The following is a 23,734-nucleotide window of genomic DNA, read 5'->3' on the forward strand; positions in this document are numbered from 1 at the left end:
CAATTTATTTTATTTTCTATATAGAAAAAAAAAGATAATTGTAGTCTAATCATAATGATGAGATGGAACACAAGCACACATGGGAACATGTGAAAAATCATACAGACAGTAACCCAAGTTTAGGGCAAGATCAAGTTGTTTTTGAGTTCAGCTCTTTGCATGAGTTGCAAATGTGATAAACTTTATCTAATATCCGGATGCACTGTGAAGTACTTAGAGCTACAAATGGTTTTGTTAATGAGACTTCATGTTTCACCACTAACATGTGAATGGAAACCAGTTGAGACACCACAGTTTTAGGCAAAATCCTAGTACACTTGACCCCAGTCTTGTACTGTACATTTGCATTATGTAAACCCTCCATATTGTGCTCAGGCTTAACTTGGTGTTTTATGTTTAAGTCCACTTGAAAAGGTGATCTTGAGCATGCTATGGCATAATATGAAAGTCTACCATACCTAAAAACAGATGTTATCACTGTCTCCTCCTGTATTTTTTTGTGCACACCTTATACACTGATGTCATCTGAACTGCACAATCATAGCTAATCAAATAAAATAGCAAGTGATAGGATCACTCTTTACATTTTCTTTGGAACATCAATATTAGACATATTATGAAGTTTGACATTCTTGTATTCTTCTTTTCTTTGTGTGTGTTGGCACCTCACAAACCAACTAGGTGCTTACTGCCATCTGCAGTATCAGAGACTGAGAATAAAGTGTACTCAGGTATGGAGCAATATTACTAATGTAAAAGCTGGCCAGTGTAAGAGTGAGGCAAGGAAAAGAATTATATCTGGTCATAGTAAGCTTCTACAGTATCTGTAAACACCCTCCCTGTGGTGGCAGCAGATGTCATACTGTATAGCTCATTTATCACCATTTTAATACCTCCATTGTGAACAGTATGTGTTTATTACAGTAGCAATTCAAACTTAGCTAACTACACCTTATGGTGGTTTTTGTATGATAGCTATAACAGATCCAAAATATAACAGATCTGTGTTCTTTCGTATGTATCTGACTCACACTGCTCAGTAACAAAGTAATATCAAAATATTTAAATAAGCAAGGAGCTTGTAAGGAGGCTTAATTTTTTATACATTTTTTTCTCTTGGGAGGAAGTCCATAAGCCACTGGAACCATCTGGAGATACTTAATCTGAAGGCAAAATATAAAACTGTGACTAAGATGTTAATACTGTTCCTGTTTCTACTTGCCCTCCTCTTTAGATGATCGACTGATCTGATGATTGCATGGAAGAGCAAGTCTAAGGGGTCCCTATTAAGGGGGTTAGTGAGTAGATAACACAATGTATAATAGCTGCTGAGTGTGTGTGTGTGTGTGTGTGTGTGTGTGTGTGTGTGTGTATGCACCTTAACTAGTACTTCATTTTCTCAAATCCAAGGCACAGACCCAGACCATCCAGATCAATATTTTCCCCTTGCACACTTCATTCTCTGTTTGACACACACTTAATCTCCTGCTCTTGTTTTCCCTGCACTTTTCTATTGACTTTGTCCTCATCCGCCTCCTGAATCCATCAGCCCTTAAAAGTTAACAAGTTGTCAAGGGAAATGGCATTCTGTCTGCGTCCTATAAGAAATGTCAGTGGAGCAGTGACGCCTTATGCACATGTCAATAGTGAGAAAGTGTGAGTCTGATCACTCTTCTAAACACGAAGGAAAAGAATGAAATCAGATACATCAGAAATCAAAAATAGAACATATTTGCATGAGATTCGACATACAATATTTTAATACATCTGCTCAATGTGCAAGAATTTCCAAAAGACATTTTCACCTGGTGGAGTGTGTGTTTATTTGTAGGTTCATGTGGATTTTTAAACAATGCTTTATTTGTAAAATGTGATAGCGGAACACCAAGAATAAGACACGAGAATTTGATAGAGAAAGAAAAGGTCCTGGAATGTATACAAAAATGCTACCAGTATCTCATATAATGCATTATTGAGTTAGATCTCTATTTAATGCAGTCATATAGACCCAGAGCCAATAGCATAGCTATAATGGAATTTACATCCATGGTATAACCTGACCACTGAACAGTGAGGGACTGCAACCATTACATTTTAGTAATGTCATAGATGGACTGGAGGCTGTCGATTTAGGGTAAATCAATAAATATGTAAAATTATTTACAAATAACAAAGAAATGCAAATGTTGTGACTGCATTAGTATTCACTGCCAGTGATGTGGACCCCCTTAATGAGTTCTGATGCAACCATTTGCCATCAGAAGTCACAAAAATTAATTGAATCAAGTCAGCCTGAGTGCAATTAAAGTGTCATATGACCTCAATATAAATAAACATGTCCCTGGAAGGTCCCAGAGTTTGTCAGGATATATACCTAGCATCATTAAGACGAATAAGCTATTAAACCAAGTGTGGTACAAAGTCAGCTAATTTATTAATCAGAGTTGGTTTTAAATTGACAAAAGTTAGGAGCTGTTTAACCGTTTATTAATCAGAGAAGCAACCAAGAGAACAAGTCTAAGTGAATATCATTAATTTATTTATCTTGTGTATTGCTTATCCTGCACGGGCACAGGGTTGCAGGGACCTGGAATCTATCCAAAAGGATTTAGGGCAAAAGGCAGGGTACACTTTAGCACTTTTTCCCTCGAGCTGGGCATACATGTCACTCAGCAGAGTCAATCAACATGATAGTTTACCATATCCTTACTCACACAGAGTATAATGCACCTATAAGGAGTATAATGCACCTAAAATGCACTGAAATCATCATGAAACACAGCAGAACCTTTAAAGATGTATGGACAGATAAATGTATACTGATTCTTCCTCTGGGAAGTTTGTCTCATACAGTATGTTCTGAAACCACAGGGATAATAAAACGCAGGCATGTAAAATGCACCTACAGTATAAGACAAAACACTGGTTGTTAGAGCTAAAATATCTGCAGCAGTCCAAGATGAGGGTATGTACAATATCCAGACTGACAGCACTAAATGAAAACTAAAATCTACAGTTGAACAGTCAATAAAAAATTATGTGCTGGATTTAATAATCTACTACTTTAAACAGGAAGTGTATTTGGCTGATGATGACAGAAGTACTAAATGCCCAAATGTAAATGTAAAGTACAACCAAGCATTAACAAGTTGTAAGATACTCAAACTTACAAAAATTTTATTTCTTTTTATTAATAAGTTAGGCAGAGAGTTCTGTCGTACGTTATTTTAAGCTTTAACCTTTTATTTACCTGTATACAAAGAGAGAGAGACACGGAGAGAAGATGAAATACCAATTGAGCATAACATGAAATTCTGCATTTGACCCAAGTCCAGCATTCTTAACATTATTATCCTCACAGCCAGGCATGGTGTCTATTATTATTATTATTATTATTATTATTATTTATAATAATTATAATAATAATAATAATAATAATAATAATAATAATAATAATAATAATAATAAGTAGTTAGTGGCAGAAGTGGCATGAAGCTTGAACAATATGTTTTGCTATTTTACACCTGTAAAACTGAATATTTTTTAACCCTTGTAACCAGTAATAAATGGTTAACCACAAAGATCACCAGTCTCTCTCTCTCTCTCTCTCTCTCTCTCCCTTTTCTCTTTCTCCATTTTTGTCTCTGAGTACATTGTTCTGATCTTGTGTTGTGTTTTTTTTCCTTAAGTATTTACTGTGTGTGTGTGTGTGTGTGTGTGTGTGTGTGTGTGTGTGTGTGTGTGTGTGTGTGTGTGTGCATGAACACTTGCATTCATGTGTGTTTGCTCACATTTGCACTATTGATGTGGGTCTGAAGGGCTCCTGAAATGCTTCAAAGCTAATTGGTGCTCCCTTTGAAGTGCAAAAGGAAGCAAATTAGTGTCACAGCACAGTGAAGAGCTAAGACAAATGTCTTTCCAATTTTTTTTTAACCCAGAAGTGCACCAACTGTAAAATAAATCAATGCACAAAATAAAAATAAGAAAACGGCCATTTCAGGGTATACATGACTTGCACCTACAGTAAGGGCAAAAGGTTAGCTCACTCATCATGAACATGAATGTCATAATAATATCGGTCTTTTAGAACTTTCTGTGATCTAGTCTTTTTTTTTTTCTTTGCAAGACTGATTGTACAACACATGTTTAATAAAAGAAAACATAAAGACATTTTAGCACAAGTTTTAAATTATTTTGGGTTTTTTGAACACATGTTCGAAATTATGGCTGAACATAAAGTGCTGGTCATTATTATTGGCACCCCTAGTTGAGATGTGTACTTAGGCGTCTAATAAATAAATTTTTGCATAATCTCACACTGAAAATTGTAGAAAAATCTAACCTTTAACTTTTTTTTTCATTTGTCATTTTTACTGTAGTTTATAAAGTTGATCAGAATATCTAGAAACTTTTAATTAACAATTCATGACTTCCTGTTTGACTGCGGTATAAATATGACGTGATACAGAGGCCTATTTCTCTTATTCACTCTTCAACATGGGATCAAAATCAAAAGCTCAAAGCTTACTGTTAGAAAACTGCATTAAAAACTTTGGGAGGCATGTAAAAAGGAAAAATCTTTTTCTTACCTACACTACAATCACAGACATATATAAATGTCTGAAGTTTGCTGGGACTTCAACTGGGACTGTGTGCTACGGTATGGTCAAATAAGCCTAAGATAGAGCTTTTTGGCTAGAAACACTGTTTGGGTTTGGCAAAAGAAAAAGAAAAAGTATGTACAAAAGCACCCCATGCCCGCTGTGAAGTATGGCGTAGGATCTGTGGGCTTGTTTCTCTTTCAAAGGCCCTGGGAACCTTGTTGGGGTGCATTGCATCATGAAGTCTCTGAAATACCAGGACATTTTAAATCAAAACCTGATGGCCTCTATCAGAAAGCTGAAGATGGGTCATCATTGAGTCTTTTAACAGGATAACGACCTCAAACGTGTGGTGAAATCTACACAAGAATGGTCTAGCCACCTTAGTCCCCAGACCTCAACCCAACTGAAAACCTGTGGGGTGAGCTGAAGAGCAGAGTGCATAAGACAGGACCCAGGACTCTGGATGCTCTCGAAAGATTGTGCAAAGAGTAATGGTCAAATATCCCTCTATCTGTATTCTCCAATCTTGTGACATGTTATAGAAGAAGTGCTGTCTTGGACTTGTGTAAAGTATTAACATTAGGGATGTCAATAATTGTGGCTACAATGATTTTATGTAAAAAAAAAAAAAAAATCCTTAATGTGGTATTTTTTTCCACTAAATAATTCTACTTCAATTAAAGGTTCAATTTTTCTCTCTTTTTAAAATTGTGTCTCTATATAGTTTAAATAAAAAAAATTATTAGAAGCCTAAGAATTCGTCTTAACCAGGGGTGCCAATAATAATGATCAGCACTGTATATAGACAGTCATTTAGATTCTAAATTCGGTGGTGCTGGATGTCCTAAAATGTATTTTATGTATTTTAATTTGCCAAGCCAGCGGCTTTTAAAGTTCTTATCAGGTATGGTGACTAACATACAGTACCTGCTCTGTAAAAAGATAAAATAAGTATGTTTGACACAAAATGGGCTGACTAACACATAGTAGAGTGTGGAAGTTCAAGAATCTTTGTACGGATCTGAGAAAGCGGATGATGGATTTACACAAGCCAGGAGTGTCTCTTGGAGTCATTTGTAAATAATCGCAAATTCTGAGATCAGTTCAAACTATTTTTTTGTGTAAATACATGTTGTTATGACAAGGTGTAGCCACTTTCCCAGGGTCTGTTAGAACCCCCTCAGTCTCAAATGAGAGGAAATTGTTTCAGTGCTGTTTTGCTGCCAGTGCATTGCACAAAGTGGATGAAATAATGGAGTACTTCATTAAAATTCTTTAGCATACCCTCAAGCTATCAGTTGAAAGGTTTAAACATAGACAACATTCACTGTTTCAACAGGCCAATGAACACAAAAAACACATAAAACTCTGGTTTTGGAATAAATAAGGGAAGTTATCTTTAATCTTTTGGAGACTTAACGGTATGTGGACTCTGCATAAAAGTTGGATCTGTGCTAGGAAACTGGCAGATTTGTCTGTGTTTCCTTCTGGCTCTCCCGTTTAGTTATGTTGTCATAGTTAGTCCTGCCGGAGTCTCTGCTTGCACTCTGCACTATATATAGCTCAACAGAGGGACTTTACCTGTCCCTCTGTCGAGCTATATATGTCTCTCCTGAGCTGCTAGTGATCCAGATCTCCTGAGCTGTCCGACTCGTCCTGGTGTCCTGCTTCTGGTTGGAGATCTTGTCGCATGGATGCCCCGTGTGGTCTGCCTGGGTTGCACAAGGTTTCTGGGGACAGTTCCACTTTTCCACTTCAGTCGCTCGATAGTTCAGGACTGGAGTTTCCTACAGTCTACCTGAGCCTCCAGGAACGGAATGGACTCCATTTTAACTTCTCCTCCAATCTAACACATCTCCTATTATACTGAACTTCCAGTCTCACACAGTATGATGCAGATCGATCGCTGCTATCCGGTATCACCCAAATGAGGATAGGTTCCCTGTTGAGTCTGGTTCCTCTCAAGGTTTCTTTCTATTATCTTCTTAGGTTTTTCCTTGCCACTGTGGCCGTCGTCCTCGGCTTACTCATCAGGAGCAATCTTATCATTTTGATTCATACACCGTAACAATCAGCTAAGATAGTCAACCTAGTAACGCAAAGATGGGATCTAGAATCTAACTTCCGGTGTGGCGTAAGCTTCGTGGAACAAATAAAGACGCAAGACATCAGTTCAAAACAAAACCCAAAGTGTATTAAGTGAAAGAAAAAACAAACCAGGTGCACCACAAAACAATATTTACAAAAAATATAACGAATGAGAGTGTTTGTGTGTGCGTATGAATAAAATGCTATGTCCAAGTCCGGGTGGTTATTGTTAGTGTATGTATGTGGCTGGGAGAGATGGCTTGGTCTTACCGGTATATGAAGTTCAGTCCGGGTGCATGAATACAAAATGAGAGGTGTATTGATGGGTTCCATAAAGAATAAATCCACAAAGGGTAAAATAATCCACTGGATGTGGCAATCAATCTCTTTCTCTTTAATAACATAGCGCTGTTTTCTCCTCATCTCTCCTTCCCCTCGCTTCTTCGCGGGAATGCTTTAAAGGCGGACCAGGTGACCTCCTGTGTCACCTCGGACCTCTCACTACCTGTCTGCGAATTCTCGCGAGAGTACCTTTCGGGACCACAACCTATTGTATAGGGTAAAGAAAACCCTAAAAGACCCTTTTATGGGGCACAGCTGCCTTACCTTTATGAGCTTCTGTCATTTTTTCCCATTCACATTTCATACAAACTTAAATTCTTTTGATTGTGTAAAACCCGTTTGCGACAATGTCAATTGTTAAAAGCACTATACAAAATTGAAATGAATTGAATTTAATTCAAAACACTACAGGCAATTTGGGATGGCTAATCAGCCTGATCTGCATGTCTTTTGACTTTGGGAGAGAAACTCCACCAAGCATGGAGAGAAAATGTAAACTCCATGCACACAAACCAGAGGCGGGAATTAAACCTGGAACCTGTACAGTAGGTGCAAGGTGACAGTGCTAACCACTAAGCCACCATGTCATCCTGTACTGGGGTAACTTTTGGTAACTCATTAGTTAAAATTACCTTAAGTCATAAAATTTGGCAAAATTAGAAGCATAGAGGTGCTTCAAGCATTGGACGTCTGCTATGCATCACTTTGGCTAACCCACCAACTATATCAGTTTTATGATGATTTCTTTACAGGCATAAAAATATATTCCTTTGTCTATTTATTTATTAATTTTAAATTATGCAGCAATGCGCAGCTTGAATTACATCATCAAGTTCACCAATGACATGTCCATGGTTGACCCCATCTGCAATTAAGATTAAGTCACTGTGGAGAGAGGGGTGCAGCAACTAACAGATCATACAGAGCCAACAACCTGAATGAGAAAAAAAGAGAGATAATTATTGACTTCAGGAGAGCAAAGAAGTACTTCTCTCTGCTTGATGTCTTTGAGCCCTCCATGGAGATCATCAAGAGCACAAAATCACTTGGCGTTCACCTGGCAAGGAAACGTGGCTGGTCCATCACCACAAGCTTCATCGCTAATAAATCCCAGCAGCATCTCTAGTATCTAAGAAGGTACTTTCCTCCCCTACCCATCCTCACCACCTTTTCCAGAAGATAAATATAAAGCATCCTTAGCAGCTATGTCACTGCCTAGTTTGGGAACTGCACAATCTCCAATTGTAGCAAATAGTTCAAGTTTTTTACAGACAACATAAAGTGCACATGCAAATGTGCAAACAAGAGCAGCAAAGTGACAGTGTGACAAACACAACATGACATAATACTTTGTGGTGTCGAGGTGGTGAGCCGAGGTAGTGCAGAACCAGTAAACGTTCCTTAAAGTAGCAATTAGAATTAGGAAGTTAGTGCAAAAAGTAATCCAGTAATGAATATTGTGCAAAAGAGCATTTACAGGTTGGTGTGTACGATAGTTTGGTGGTGTAGGTCAGTGTGTTTGCGCTTGTGTTGGTCAGTCAGTCCAGTCTCAATGTTTTGAGGTAGTTGAGTTAAGCTGAGTGATAATGTTTGCGTGTGTGTGAGTGTGTGTGTGTGTGTGTGTGTGTGTGTTTATCAGTCCAGTCCCTGTGTGAGGAAAGCTGAGAAGATATTTAGACCGCATTTAGATTTGCAAACCCACCAGCACTGTGGTTGACCATACACAGTCCTCTCACACACTCTTCAGTCTGCTGCCATCTAAAAAAAAAAAAAGTACCAAAGCATTCAGGTCAACTCAACCAGACTGTGTATCAGTTTCTTACTGCTCCTACAAGCCATCGAATTTTCAATATTCAATATTCAGCCTGGGATGACTTACATGTCCACACACACACATTTTTTTAAAATATATTTTAACATACAGTATCTTGTATTTTATTCACTCTTGAACTGTATTCTGTCTAGCGTTACAGGTCAGCACTATTTTTTTTTATAGTGATTGTAGCTACTGTCTTGCACTGTTTGCTCACCTCGATTTGATGGAGTCCTGCAGTCCTGTGTTGTAGTTCATTTTAGTAATAATCTTGTTTCATTTTACTGCTTACTGTACCAGCAGGATATGGTTGAAAAAAAAAAAAAAACCTACATTAGAAACTGGCTGTGCTATTCATTCAGAGAACATCCCGCAAAGTTCTAACCATAACTTTAGAATGCACATGACACCAAGTAAGAAAAAGTTGTTGTGTTCCCTTTGTTTTTAAGGGAAACAGATGAATAACATGTTTATTAAAGATGCAACTATCACTGATAGCATATGATAATTGACATGAATGTTTAATATTTACCCAACTTTGTTGAAGATGTTTCTCCACATGTTACACATGCTGTTGTCAGTCAGCTCATTGATGAGGGACTGGCTGCCATGCTTGAGCATCTTTGCTGACACCATGCCCAGCCCTGATGCGTTGTTGTTTTCAGAAGTCGCATCATTGTTGCTGTCCCCGCTGTTGTAACAACTTTTGATAAACAGTCAAAGTACAGTTTCAAAGAGAGAATAGACAAATCTTAGACATATAATCTACCCCCACACACCGGTGGTGGGGCCTAAGTGCAGTTGAGAATTTTGTTGAAAATTTGTATATCCTGGCTATGTGAGTCAACAATATATGGCAATTTTTAAGATTATTAATTTATTTTTTTGATACAAAACAGTTAACAATACTTTGCAAAGGTCTTGGGCCACTTCTCTTTTTTTTTAAAGAAATCGCAATAAATATTTTATCTGATTGGTGCAACCATTTTACAGTATAGAATCCCAAACATCTGTGAATGGATAAAAAGTATTTTAGCTAAGGGCCCACTGGAGCTCTACCTTTCCTTTGGACTTTTTTTTTTTTTTTGTTAATCAGAATCAGAAAACGTTATTGATTTCTGTTGAAAAAAATTTTATTATTTTTTTTTTGTTGTTGTTGTTGTTGTTTCTATCTAACAACTCTTCTTGTTCAGTTAGGGTTGCCAGTCCCTCCTCTACTTAAACTGGCTGACCATAATCCTTACTAGGCTACGGACATGTGCCTCAGACCTACTGTACCTGTTATAATCTCTTACATACCTAATTACACACCAGAGGCCAAATTACCAGTAACCTTATCTATGCTTCACTGTTGTCTCAGTTTCCAACAATGGTGGTAGGTGGGCACTGGAACTGCCAGTCTACTGTTAAGAAAGCTTTAGAGGTTTAGCTTCCCACTTCTGTTTTCGCTTTCTGGCACTAACTGGGACCCGGATACCTCCAAAGAATTCAGCTACACCAGCTGCTCTATCCCCTGCTTACACTTTTGTTTACACTCCACGGAAAACTGGCAGGAGTAGTGGCACATGTTTGCTGTTGTCTCAAGAGATGGTGCTTCACAACTCTCTCCTTGTCTTATCTCAACATCGCATAATTCGATTTAAGAGATTTTCCTAATTTAATTTTTGAATCTATGTAGTGGAATGAACTCTTATAAATAGCCACACAGCCTAAATAAGCCCTTTTAAGACAGAGATGGTATTCTTAGTCTGAGACCTATTGAAACACTTTATGGATCTGTTTATTGACAGAGACTTTAAAGTAGCTTTGGATAAGGGCAATTGCTAAATGCCATGAATGTAAATGTAAATATCTGGGTATTAGGGATCTATGAATAGGTTATTCAAAATTAACCTAGAATATATTATTAGCTTATATATGAATATAAGGTGCTTTTTAATATATAATGAAAACATGCCAGCAAGCTGTTACAGAGCATGCAAACATTATGGTTATCCATGTTGACCATGTTTAAAATGGGTGGTAATCTCAGTGATCCCAGTTAAACTGGAATAGACTGGTCAAAAGCCCACAGCCATGGCATATTATATCTCATTATCTTATTTTAAGTTTAGTTATTGTGTGTTTTTATTGTAATTGCATCAGGTACAATGAAAGATAAGTAAAAAAAAAAAAAATCTGCAATTCTCATATTCTGCATGGGGATTTCATGAACATCTGTAGTACAACATCTTGCTGTGTCACCAGAAATTTTGGATTTTAGCCAGAGATTAATAGTTGTTACCATGGTATCTAGCAAGCTCCAGATAGTCTTCTCTTTAACTGGTTGAAGGTATGAACCAATTCTTATGGGCATACAGATGTTAGAGAACATAATTATAGTAGGACAGATGAAGTTCCTGGGCAAATGAAAAGACTATATGTAGACAAAGTGTTCATGAAAGATGCAGCACTAAGGTTCCCTTTCAAAGGCTACACTCGATGCTGCGTGAAAACGCTATGGGAATATCTTTTCGTGTTGCCGGTTGTGAAGCATGTGTGTACCAAACACGCCAAATTTTGGCTTATATAACCTCGGTCAGGTGACGTCATCTGATTAGATGCACCTGCAGGTTATAAATAGGAGTGAGCCGGCAACATTCCTCAGATCTTTTTCTTCACCGCATTGTGCGCGTGTGTGTGTCAGTAAGCATAACAAAAATAAGCAGAATTAAATCTATAAAACTCACCAGTCATTATGGCGGAGTTTAGAACTAGATGTCCCCCTCCTTGTGAAAATTTCCTTTCGGAGGGCGATATGCACACATTCTGCTTTGAATGTTTGGGTGAAAAGCACGCTCTCGAAGGGCTTAATGGAGAGTGTGAGCACTGTGATCTTCTCCCCATGAAGCTGCTTCGCGCGCGTCTCGCGTTCTTTAGGGAACCACGAGCCGCGCTGCACTCATGGGGATCACAAGCAGATCTGGCCGAGGCGCGAGAGACGGAGTCCCTCCTTTCTCTCGCCCTCTCCCCCGATCCCGATGTCTCTCCTTCCACTTCACGAGCGCACTCCGGTGCTTCTCGCGGGTGTGTTGAAGAGACGCGTTCTCCTGCTTCTGTGGAAATGGAAGTTGCTTCCTCAGAACGCTCCTCAAAAGATGAAAGAGAATATGAGGAATTGCTCGAAGTCATAACGCGTGCAGTCGAACGACTGCATATTGACTGGCCACAGGAGCAGGCTCACCCAAAACAATCCAAATTAGACGACAGATTTCTGTCGGGTGGCCAGGAGATGGAACCAAAACACCGCTCTCTCCCATTTTTTGATGACCTCCACAACGAGTTGTCTCGTTCTTGGAGAAATCCTTTTTCTTCCCGTATTTTTGTACAATCGACTTCGTTTTATTCGAACATCGTTGATGCAAAAGCACGAGGTTATGTGGTGATGCCCCAGATAGAAGAGACGCTTGCGGGCTATCTCTCTCCTGGAACATCATCCTCATTAAAGAAACCAACACTTCCCTCCAAGCCGTGTAGAACTTCTTCTACCCTGGTAGGGAAAGCGTTCCAAGCAGCAGGTCAGGCCGGTGCTTCCTTGCACACCATGGCGGTTTTGCAGGCGTATCAGGCTGATCTGCTGAAAGATTTGAGCACGAGCGGCACACTGAATCAAGACGCATTCAATGAATTACGCCGGGCTACTGATTTATCCCTGCGTGCGACTAAACAGACAGCCCGTGCAATCGGCCGTTCCATGGCCTCCTTGGTGACCGCTGAAAGGCACCTGTGGTTAAATCTGACAGGCATCAAGGACAAGGATAGAACATTCCTCCTTGATGCCCCTGTCTCACCTTCCGGCCTTTTTGGTGACGCTGTGAATTCCGTCGCCACTAGGTTCCGAGAAGCTAAATTATATGAACAGGCTTTTGGGAAATTTCTCCCACGCCGTGCTCAAGAGTCGAGGCCCTCGGCCACCCAGCCTCGGCCAGATCTAAATCTCACCAGGCGAGAGGCACAAAAAGAGAGCGTCAGCAGCCGGGCACCCCCCCGTAAGGACTGGGGTACGGCTCATCGCCCCCAAAAGGCTGCCTCCAAAAGATCAGATCGCCGCACTGTCTTCTTTTCAAAGACTAAGTCCTGAAGCCTACATGCCCAGGACTGTGGGGGTGATCCCCCCCGGGGAACGGCACTCAACTCTCTTTCCTATAAGAGCATGCCCCCCCGGACACCCCCAGGGGGTCGGTGTTCAGTTTCCGCCGCCTCTGGTGTTTCGGACCTCACCGACCTCCAGAGATATGTTAGTGCCTCGGTTTTATCCTGCTATATTCCAGGATGCCGAACCACTAACACCCCCCCGCGCACTAAAACTTGTACCCCTTTCGGAGAAACTGGCAGCGTGGAAGCTACTGCCAGGCATATCTCCCTGGGTGCTAAAGACTGTAGAGAAAGGCTACAGGATTCAGTTTGCTCATCGTCCTCCGCGTTTCAACGGCGTGGTCTACACTTCCGTGATACCGGAGAGAGCGCATCTGCTAAACTCCGAACTCCAGGTGTTGCTGGAGAAGGGAGCCATAGAACAGGTTCCTTCTCCAGACAGGGAGTCAGGCTTCTACAGCCGCTACTTTCTGGTTCCCAAGAAAGGCGGGGGGTTGCGTCCGATTTTGGATCTTCGCGGTTTGAACCTCTATCTCAAAAAGTACAGATTCAAGATGTTAACCATCAATATGATTGTCTCGCAAATCCAACCAGAAGATTGGTTCGTGACAATAGATTTAAAGGACGCATACTTCCACATAAAAGTTTTGCCACAACACAGGAAGTTCCTGAGGTTCGCTTTCGGGGGAGAAGCTTACCAGTATCAGGTCCTTCCATTCGGTCTAGCTCTGTCACCCCGCACATATACAAAATGTATGGATGCTGTCCTGGCTCCCTTGCGACTCCAGGGCATCCGTATTCTCAATTACATAGACGACTGGCTAATCCTGGCCCAGTCTCAGCAGCTAGCGCTCCGACATCGCGATGTCGTCCTAGCTCATCTTCATTCGCTGGAATTGAGACTCAACGCTACCAAAAGCGTTCTCGTTCCGGCTCAGAGGACAACATACTTGGGTGTCAGATGGGATTCGATCACTATGCGGGCACAATTGTCTCCCGCTCGTGTCGAATCCATCCTCAGCGCCCTCAAGGAAATCAGACTAGACCAGGAAGTGACTATTTATCACTTTCAAAAATGTTTAGGCCTCATTGCAGCTGCATCCACGGTGATACCTTTGGGCCTTCTGCACATGAGAGCTTTTCAGTTGTGGCTAAGAGCCAGGGGATTTCATACAAGGGCCAATCCCCGAAGGCTAATAAGGGTTACGCTCGAAGGACTTCGTACCCTTTCTATGTGGCTCAGACCCCAGTTTCTCACCTTGGGTCCCACTCTAGGTTCGTCTTGTCGTCGCAAAATGCTAACGACAGACGCTTCCCTTACCGGCTGGGGTGCGGTCTTGGATGGCCGTCCAGCTCAAGGGCGCTGGAGAGGTCATCTTCTCGCATGGCACATCAATTGCCTCGAAATGATGGCTTTATTTTTGGCCCTACAGCACTTCCTCCAGCAGCTGAGAGGCTACCATGTCCTAGTGCGGGTGGACAATACATCGGTAGTCTCCTACATAAATCGCCAGGGCGGACTGCACTCGCGCCGCTTGAACGAGCTAGCGCATCAGGTTCTGCTCTGGGCACAGGACAAGTTCCTGTCCCTCAGGGCGATTTACATTCCAGGGCACATGAATGTGGGAGCAGATTTGCTGTCCAGACAAGCTGTGACAAACGGGGAATGGAAACTCCACTCCGACATAGTCAGCCAAATCTGGGAAAGATTCTTTACAGCAGAGGTGGACCTCTTTGCCTCCCAAGAGACAGCACAATGTCCTCTCTACTACTCTCTGACTCATCCAGCTCCCCTGGGTCTGGACGCGATGGCCCATACGTGGCCCAATTTACGCCTTTATGCGTTTCCACCAATATCTCTGCTCCCGGGAGTCCTGGCGAGGGTCCGTCAACACGGTTTGCGCCTCTTACTGATAGCGCCCCGTTGGCCGGCCAGAGTATGGTTCTCGGATCTAATATCTCTCCTCGATGGCTCACCTTGGATGATTCCAGTGAGGAGGGATCTTCTGTCTCAGGCGCAGGGGACAATATTTCATCCCCGACCCGAGCTTTGGAACCTTCACGTTTGGCCCCTGAACGGGACCAACTAAGTCAAGCTGGTCTCCCAGCCAGCGTTATTGACACTATTCTAGCCGCTAGAGCTCCCTCCACTAGAAAAGCTTATGCCCTCAAATGGAATGTTTTTGAAAGTTGGTGCATGATGAAGCAGGTAGACCCAGTCCACTGCCAAATCGTTTCAGTGCTGAAGTTCCTGCAAGATAAGCTGTCCTCGGGCCTGTGCCCTAGTACCCTTAGGATGTACGTGGCCGCTATCTCAGCCTGCCACGCTCCAATCGAGGGGATTACTGTGGGAAAACACCCTTTAGTTGCCCGTTTTATTCGTGGAGCTAAACGGTTGAGGCCACCCACTAGAGCCACGACCCCTTCATGGGATTTATCTATCGTGCTCGAAGGTCTAATTGACACTCCTTTCGAACCACTAGAGTCAGCGCCGGACAGGCTTCTGACTGTTAAGATGGTTTTTCTTATGGCCATTACCTCTCTCAAGAGGATTGGGGATCTGCGCGCCTTGTCAGTCTCCCCATCCTGCCTGGACTTTGCCCCTGGGCTAGTCAAGGCCATTCTGCATCCTCACCCGAACTATCTTCCGAAAGTTCCATTTTCAAACATGCACCCTGTTGTTCTTGAAGCCTTCTGTCCTCCGCCTTTTACAGCTTCGGAGCAGGAGAAACTTCACCTATTATGTCCAGTACGTGCTCTTCGGATTTACGTCCACCGCACCTGCCAGTGGAGTAGATCAGAGCAGCTCTTTATTTGCTATGGAGGCCGCAACCGGGGGGCGGCCACTACTACGCAGACCATGTCACATTGGGTGAGAGATGCTATTGCTCTCTCCTATGAGGCGCGTGGGCTCACTTCGCCTCTAGGAATCAGGGCTCATTCAACCAGGGGGATTGCTTCATCCATTGCACTAGCAAGAGGTATTCCCCTGCAACAAGTGTGTGACGCGGCGGGCTGGTCCTCTCCGCACACATTTATTAGATTTTATAATCTGGATGTTCCTGTTACTCCGGGCTCACGAGTCCTCGAGTCAGCTTCCCAGACATAGTTCTGAGACCTCTCAGCCTTGTGCGCACACGCTACACAATGCGGGGTCCAGACACTCGCAGTGCGGCGACGTTGGTACTCTCGTTCCCATAGCGTTTTCACGCAGCATCGAGTGTAGCCTTTGAAAGGGAACGTCTCGGGTTACTTTGTTGTAACCCTGTTCCCTGAAAAGGCGGGAACGAGATGCTGCGTCCCAATGCCGCACTGCCCACGTGACCGGACGTCCGTTCAGACAATCAATCTGAGGAATGTTGCCGGCTCACTCCTATTTATAACCTGCAGGTGCATCTAATCAGATGACGTCACCTGACCGAGGTTATATAAGCCAAAATTTGGCGTGTTTGGTACACACATGCTTCACAACCGGCAACACGAAAAGATATTCCCATAGCGTTTTCACGCAGCATCTCGTTCCCGCCTTTTCAGGGAACAGGGTTACAACAAAGTAACCCGAGACGTTTTGTATGAGTTATTGCAGCCTTGGACCAATACCCATCTAAACTTTATTCAGTCCCCAAACATGACAATGCATTAACAAACTACTGTAATCTCTGCTCTGTACTCATTATACCAGCAAAACACAATGAAGTGTCATTTAGAGTTCTTATTTATTTATGAATTAATTAATTTATTTATTTATTTATTCATTTTACTGTGAAATTTATACATATATTTATACATTTTAGTTTGAAACAAATAATGTACTAATGAAATTAAAGGTAAGGCTTTGTAAATTATATTCTTATTGTTGAAGTGCAAAATTTTGAACTATCTTGTTTTAAGAACAAATTATGAAACAAAAAATGTAATTAAAAATTATTTTCTTTTTCCCAGACAAACTGCAGGGAATACAAAATTAAATCTAGCAGGTAAATCTGAGAGTTCCTATTTTTTCTATAAACATTCCCAGCTATACGGACTGTTATCGGCAATCACTTCCTTATTTATTCAGCAAATGTATATGCTTTCATTTAGAAAGGACAATGAGAAATATAGAAATAAATAGATTAGCACATTATCATCAGTTGTCATGCATTTAACCACTAACACTAAAAGCACCTACCTGAAGACAAGTGATAACTTCTCTTCTTGTCTATATTATATAACCATTATAAATTATAAACGTTGTTTAAATGTATTTTGAACAGAAGTAGATATGGTTACACATACAATATTTTCTTACAGAAATATTAGTTGTTTACATTTCGATTTGAAATTGCCATAAGATTTTATTTTACTTTTTTATTGTATTAAACTGTATTTTTTGTGCATAAAGTGCATGTGAGTCTAACATTATGAATGATGAAAATGTTCATGGCTCAGAATAGTAGAGGCAGAAAGCTCATTAGTCCACACATTTTTAATGTAATTTGTCTATTAAAAGTAGTAGCCCTTAATAATAAATGTATTTATTAATCATTGCCAGTTTTAGATTTAATTATAGTTCTGCATGATCGATTCAATAAAACGGTACTTTTCAGTTAAACTCTAGATAGAATGCTTACATTAAATATTAACATGACTGAAAAAAGAAAAAAGTAAGTGTGTGTGTGTCCATGCAAAAGAAAAAGACAAAGAACTGTGTTAAGATCCTACACATTATGCTGCCTTTCCTTTGTCATTTCAAAAAAATAATAATAATCCTGAAATTTATGATTATATGTCAATAATTTGGGGTGATGTTGATGTTGATGCTTTTTTCACTCATGCGCAATGATTTTATCCACAATACTTCCTCCTCATACTGCCTTTAAAGTACTGCTTTTTTAAAGTAATTTTTGATGGACTCTTACATTCTTTGTATGTACAAATAAAAACATTACAAACATCTGCATATTATTTTAAAAATTGCATTATATTGAGTGCACTGTATAACTGATGAAATGGTGAAACCCAGGTTGCACAGTTTAAGGTTTTAATCACAACAATGCATCATGAAATTTATTTTAATAAACTGAGTTGCAGTCATTTGTAACCAAGATCTTACTGTATATTGATTTATACGTGAGTGTTAAAACACAAGATAAAATAATTTTCAGCACATCCCAAAAACTTTAGGGTCAGGCCAATTCGAGTGTAAAACAATATTTCTGAGCCTAGACCTGACCAGTTGGAGCAACTCCAGATCATAATTTGGACAGTATGCATGAGGCATTGTTTTGTTCATTTCTCTTCTTCATATGATGCACGCTCTCTCCCTCTCACTCATTCTATTTATTCAATTCAATTCAATTTTATTCATATAGCGCTTTTAACAAGGGTCATTGTATCAAAGCAGCTTCACAAAAAAATATTATTATTTTTTTTTTAAGAAAAGAAAAGAAAATATTTGGAAGTGTGTATGTGTGAGAAAAATGTGTCTAGATAATAATTAGATGAATGAATGATGAATGAAATGTCTCTGATGAACAAGCCAAGGGTGACGGCGATGGTGGCAAGGAAAAACTCCCTGAGATGGCAATAGGAAGAAACCTTGAGAGGAACCAGACTTAATCAGGGAACCCATCCTCATCTGGGTGATAACAGATAGAAATAACATCATGTGTGTTGTGCAGGTGAAAGTTCAATATAACAGAAGTTGTGTAGATTAACATGAAGTCCAGTTCAGCACAGGGAGTCAGTAGGTGCAGGGGGCAGATGGGGTCTGGGTCACTGGAAGCACAGGAGCAGGATGTGTAGCTCCAACCATCATAAAGCAGAATTCAGCTGGAGCTGGTCCTTCTCTGGATGCCTCAGGATCCTCACAGGGTTGGCCTTTGTCTACTAAAGCTGGCACAATCTCCAGATGCCTCGGGATGGGTAGAAAAATACAGAACAGATGGAGAGAATTAGCGTAGTTGCCATTCAGGATAGATGTACTGGAGTATGAGGTTATGGGATGAGTTACGCGTATGCCAGATTAAAGAGATGCGTCTTGAGTCTACTTTTAAATTGGAAAACCGTGTCTGCTCCACGAACACTGTCTGGAAGGCTATTCCAAAGTTTTGGAGCTAAATATGAAAATGCCCTACCCCCTTTTGTAGATTTAAAAATTCTGGGAATTATCAGAAGTCCGGAGTTTTGTGATCTTAAGGGACGTGGTGAATTATAGCGTATCAGAAGACTGGTTAGGTATGTGGGAGCTAAACCATTTAAAGCCTTGTATGTAATAAGTACTATTTTGTAATTAATTTTTAATTGAACAGGTAGCCAGTGCAGGGATGATAATATTGGGGTTATATGATCATATTTTCTGGATCTAGTGAGAACCCTGGCGGCTGCATTTTGGACTAACTGAAGCTTGTTTATTGAGGATGCAGAACAACCAACTAGTAATGCATTACAATAGTCTGGAGGTCATGAATGCATGAACTAGCTTTTCTGCATCAGATACGGATAGGATACTCCTAAGTTTGGCGATATGTCTAAGATGGAAAATGCTGTTTTTGTGATATTGGAAATATGATTTTCAAAAGACAAGTTACTGTCTATACTGTTTATCCAGGATTGCAGGATGTCTGGAGCATTTAAGGGGACTCAGGGCATTAAGCAGGGTACACCCTGGATGTGGTGCCATGACATTACACGATGCAAGCATGCGCACACTGACTCACACATTACAATAAGCCTAATTTGCATGTCTTTAGACTGTGGGAGAAAACTAGAATACCCAGAAAAAATCCAGCAAGCAAGCGGAGAACATTCAATCTCCATGAACACAGATGGACTCAACCTCTCTACCTGGAGTTGTAAGGATTTACCACAACACAGCCACCTGATGCAACACTCTCACTTACTCATCTTCTATATGGCTTTATCCGGTATTACGGGGACCTGGAGCCTATCCCAGGAGGCTTAGGGCATGAGGCAAGGTACACCCTGGACAGGGTGCCAATCCATTGCAGGGCACAAACATTCACACACTCATTCACAGAGAGACGGGAAATCAAGCCTGGCTGGAAATCGAACCTGGAACCTGGTGGTGCAAGGCGACACTGTTAACCACTATACCGTCTCTTGATGCACCCATTCTTCTGAAATAAGGTAAATCTGGACTTATCAGACCACATGTCCTGTTTCCATTGCTTCAAAGTCCAGTCATTATGCCTCCATAGCACACTGAAGCTTTTTTCCCAATTTAGCCTTACCTTCCCTCAGCTTCCAACATGGTGGTTAAAGAAATAAGCGGATACTAACTTTGCAGCAGTAAGAATTAGTCATTGTTGCCAGCTAAAACACAGCAATCACTGCAATTGTTACCAAAAAAAGGCTCTTAAGCATTTGTTTATTAAAACGCCAAATGTTGCCAATGGTTGTTTCTAAATTTGTTTTTTTTTCCCCCTATGTCCTCTTTTATTTCAATTCAATTCAATTTTATTTATATACCCTATAACAATTACACAAAGCAGCTCACACTTTTTACAAATGCGCTTTTGTGGGATAAAAACTCTGGAAATGCATTGTAAAATGTAAGTCATTTATATATTTATAAATGTATAGCTTTATCAATTGGCCCCCAAAAACCTAAATACAGATCTACTATTTTTGTTGGTATTTCACTGATTTCTAGGCATCATCGTCAGGAGATGAGTATTTTTCCTGCCCATAAAAAATAAGTAGAGCACAATGCCCTTTTTGGGAGCTGAATAGGTGGTTTGTTACACATGTACCTTTGGCTTGTTTTCTTAAAAATTCTCCAGATGAAGTTTAATTTAAGCTCAGGTGCAAGGAGATTGTTTTTAGCCATCATTATGTAGATATGATTTCCTGGATGTTTTAGGATAGGTTTAGCCCTCCTATCCTTTTGGTTAAAGAAAAAACCAAAACTACACCTGTCTATACCTGATTTTCAACTGAATTCTACTGTAGTAAAATCACACCTTCATCTTAAGCTCTCTTGGACATCACACATTTCACACTTAACTGTTGAATTTTTTTGATGTACTAGCAGCTTGGTAGAATGAGCTCTTAAATGGTGTGAATACTGAATTTACCTGCTGTTCAGAGTTCTGAAGACACAAACTTAATTAACATGAATGCAAATTCAGTAAGAATGATTTCTGTGGCAGTGTAGACTGTTGTCTTATATACAAGACTCTATGAGTATATATGTGACAGTATGGTTTGGGTCTTTGCTCATTTTGCATCTTGAAGAAATGTAAAATCATTGCAGAGATCCTGATAATTCTGGGTAAGGATTTTTACACAGCATAGCGCTTCATTTTATTCTTGACTTAGGGTCAACGGTCCAGAGCAATGGAGAGTGTGGAAAGGAGGTGAAGAGGCGGGTACAGGCAGGTTGGAATGGGTGGAGAAAAGTGTCAGGTGTGTTGTGCGATAAAAGAGTATCAGCGAGGATGAAAGGAAAGGGGGACAGGACAGTGGTGAGACCAGCCATACTCTACGGTTTAGAGACAGTGGCACTGAAGAAAAGACAGGAGGCAGAGTTGGAGGTAGCAAAGCTGAAGATGTTGAGGTTCTCCTTGGGAGTGACAAGGATGGATAGGATCAAGAATGAGTTCATCAGAGGGACAACCCATGTTACATGTTTTGGAGATAAAGTCAGAGAGGCTAAATTGAGGTGGTTTGGACATATTCAGAGGATGGTGATGGAGAGATCAGTAGTAGAAGGATGCTGAGTTTGGAACTGCCAGGCAGGAGGTCTAGAGGAAGACCAAAGAAAAGATTTATGGATGCAGTGAAAGAGGACATGAAGTTACTGTATGCAATGTCTGATTTCCTCAGACCGAAGGATTTTTTGTGACATAAAGCAACAATTTTACCATCAACAAACCTGAATGATCAATGAGAGTGGAGCAAGACAACATCTAAACATACCATGTTACCATAACACTCAAAAGAACAGTAAAAAATAATGGCATGCTTATGAATTAACTTACTCAGAGGAAGCGTGTCCAATATTTCTGCATTTTCAATGTTTATGCAAGTTCACAGTATTATACTGTAAGTATGTATTATATAAATTGTTAATTTAATTGAAGAGATAAATTATATTAGTTAAGTCTATGGAAGGAAGGTAAAATAAGCAGGGCTTGATTTGAGGGGGAGTGAAAACAATGACAAAAACCAGCCCCTCTGTAAAAACACCATCCCCCTTACCGTCCCCTTCAGAATAATAATGATGTGTATTATGTAATATTTTTCATGAAAATTAAATATTAAAACTCCCCACAAATGATTATCTTCAAACTAATAACAGCGATTGGCCAATCAGAATTCAATATTGTAAACAACATCGCACAACTTTTGACGCAAAAGGGTCAAAAATAGTTTTTAATGGCCATAATAATAATTTGATGATTTGTGTGTGTGTGTGTGTGTGTAAGAGAGAGAAGGAGAGAGAGACTGGTATGTGGTCATACAAAACTACAGTACAAATTATTTCATTACAGATTTTTATTGACTCTTACACCACCCCCCCTCCCCCGCCACCTGATGAAAGCCATGGAAAGGTTCAAATGATAGATTCGACAATTGTTTAAATGCATGGTTTTTGTTTTGATGGCTCAAAGTAAATGAAATTTATCTTATATTTAGTTAACAAAACTGTTTTTAAAAATGTGACATAGTTTTCAATCATTTTGTATGGTTAGTTGTAGACCAAAAAAAATCTTGACCACACCATCCCTCTTGAATTTTTTGTACAGTTTGAACAATTATCAACTACATTATTCTTTATCAAATAATGTATTTAATTATTATTATTAGTATTATTATTATTATTATTATTTTATTATTATTATTATTTTATTATTTCTATTATATTATTATTTATTTATTTATTTATTTATTTACCTCACTGAATGGTATGAGTTTTCTGTGCTGGTCTTATTCCTACTGTAGTTAATTTTACTACAGTATTAAATAAGAATCCAGGATTATTTTGTTACCTTATAAAATAATAAAGAGGTCTAACAGCACTAAAAAAAAAACTGTATAGCTCAGGATGCTCAACTTCCATGCTGTCTGCCCATGCTTCCATGGGGGGTCATTAGCATTATAATGTACCAGGGTGCTAGTTTGTTATCTTTTTTCTAATTATTTCGTCCTGGAAATTCATTATCTGAGATATAACAGAATGCTGGCTCTAAGCATTCTGTCGCCTGATTGAGTTCTATAGGGTCAGTTGGTGAGGCCAATCAGTGTTGACTCTAGGAGATTACTGATAACACTTCTTGCAGTAGCTGACATGAAAGTATATTTAATGCAGTAGGATGTCAATGTACATGTGTTATTACTTAAGCTCACTTTAAATGAGACTAGATAATAGTCTAAGGCTGTGAAAATGTCATGATTTTTTCCATATTTTATCTAGATTTTACTGTACAGTATTAAAGCTAGAGTATGGCCAGCTTTATGAGTGGGGCCTGCTGTGGACTGATTTACCCATACTAAGTTTAAAAGTAACATAAATGCTATTTTTAAAGGGTCTTCTTGATTTTTTTTTTATTAATTATTGTTTTGTCTTATTATTTTTTTGTGTATTATTTGTGGTTACATACAGTATGTTATGTTAGAATTAATAACTTCAAGTGCATTAAATGTCTGTCCAGGTTTTCGTGTAATAGTTAGATTGTGTATATAAATATCTGCCACACCTCCTCCTCTACCAGTTAGAAATGGCTGATTTATGTAGCTGTATCCA

Source organism: Clarias gariepinus, chromosome 6 (assembly GCF_024256425.1).
Source record: "Clarias gariepinus isolate MV-2021 ecotype Netherlands chromosome 6, CGAR_prim_01v2, whole genome shotgun sequence".
In the NCBI taxonomy this organism is placed as follows: domain Eukaryota; kingdom Metazoa; phylum Chordata; class Actinopteri; order Siluriformes; family Clariidae; genus Clarias; species Clarias gariepinus.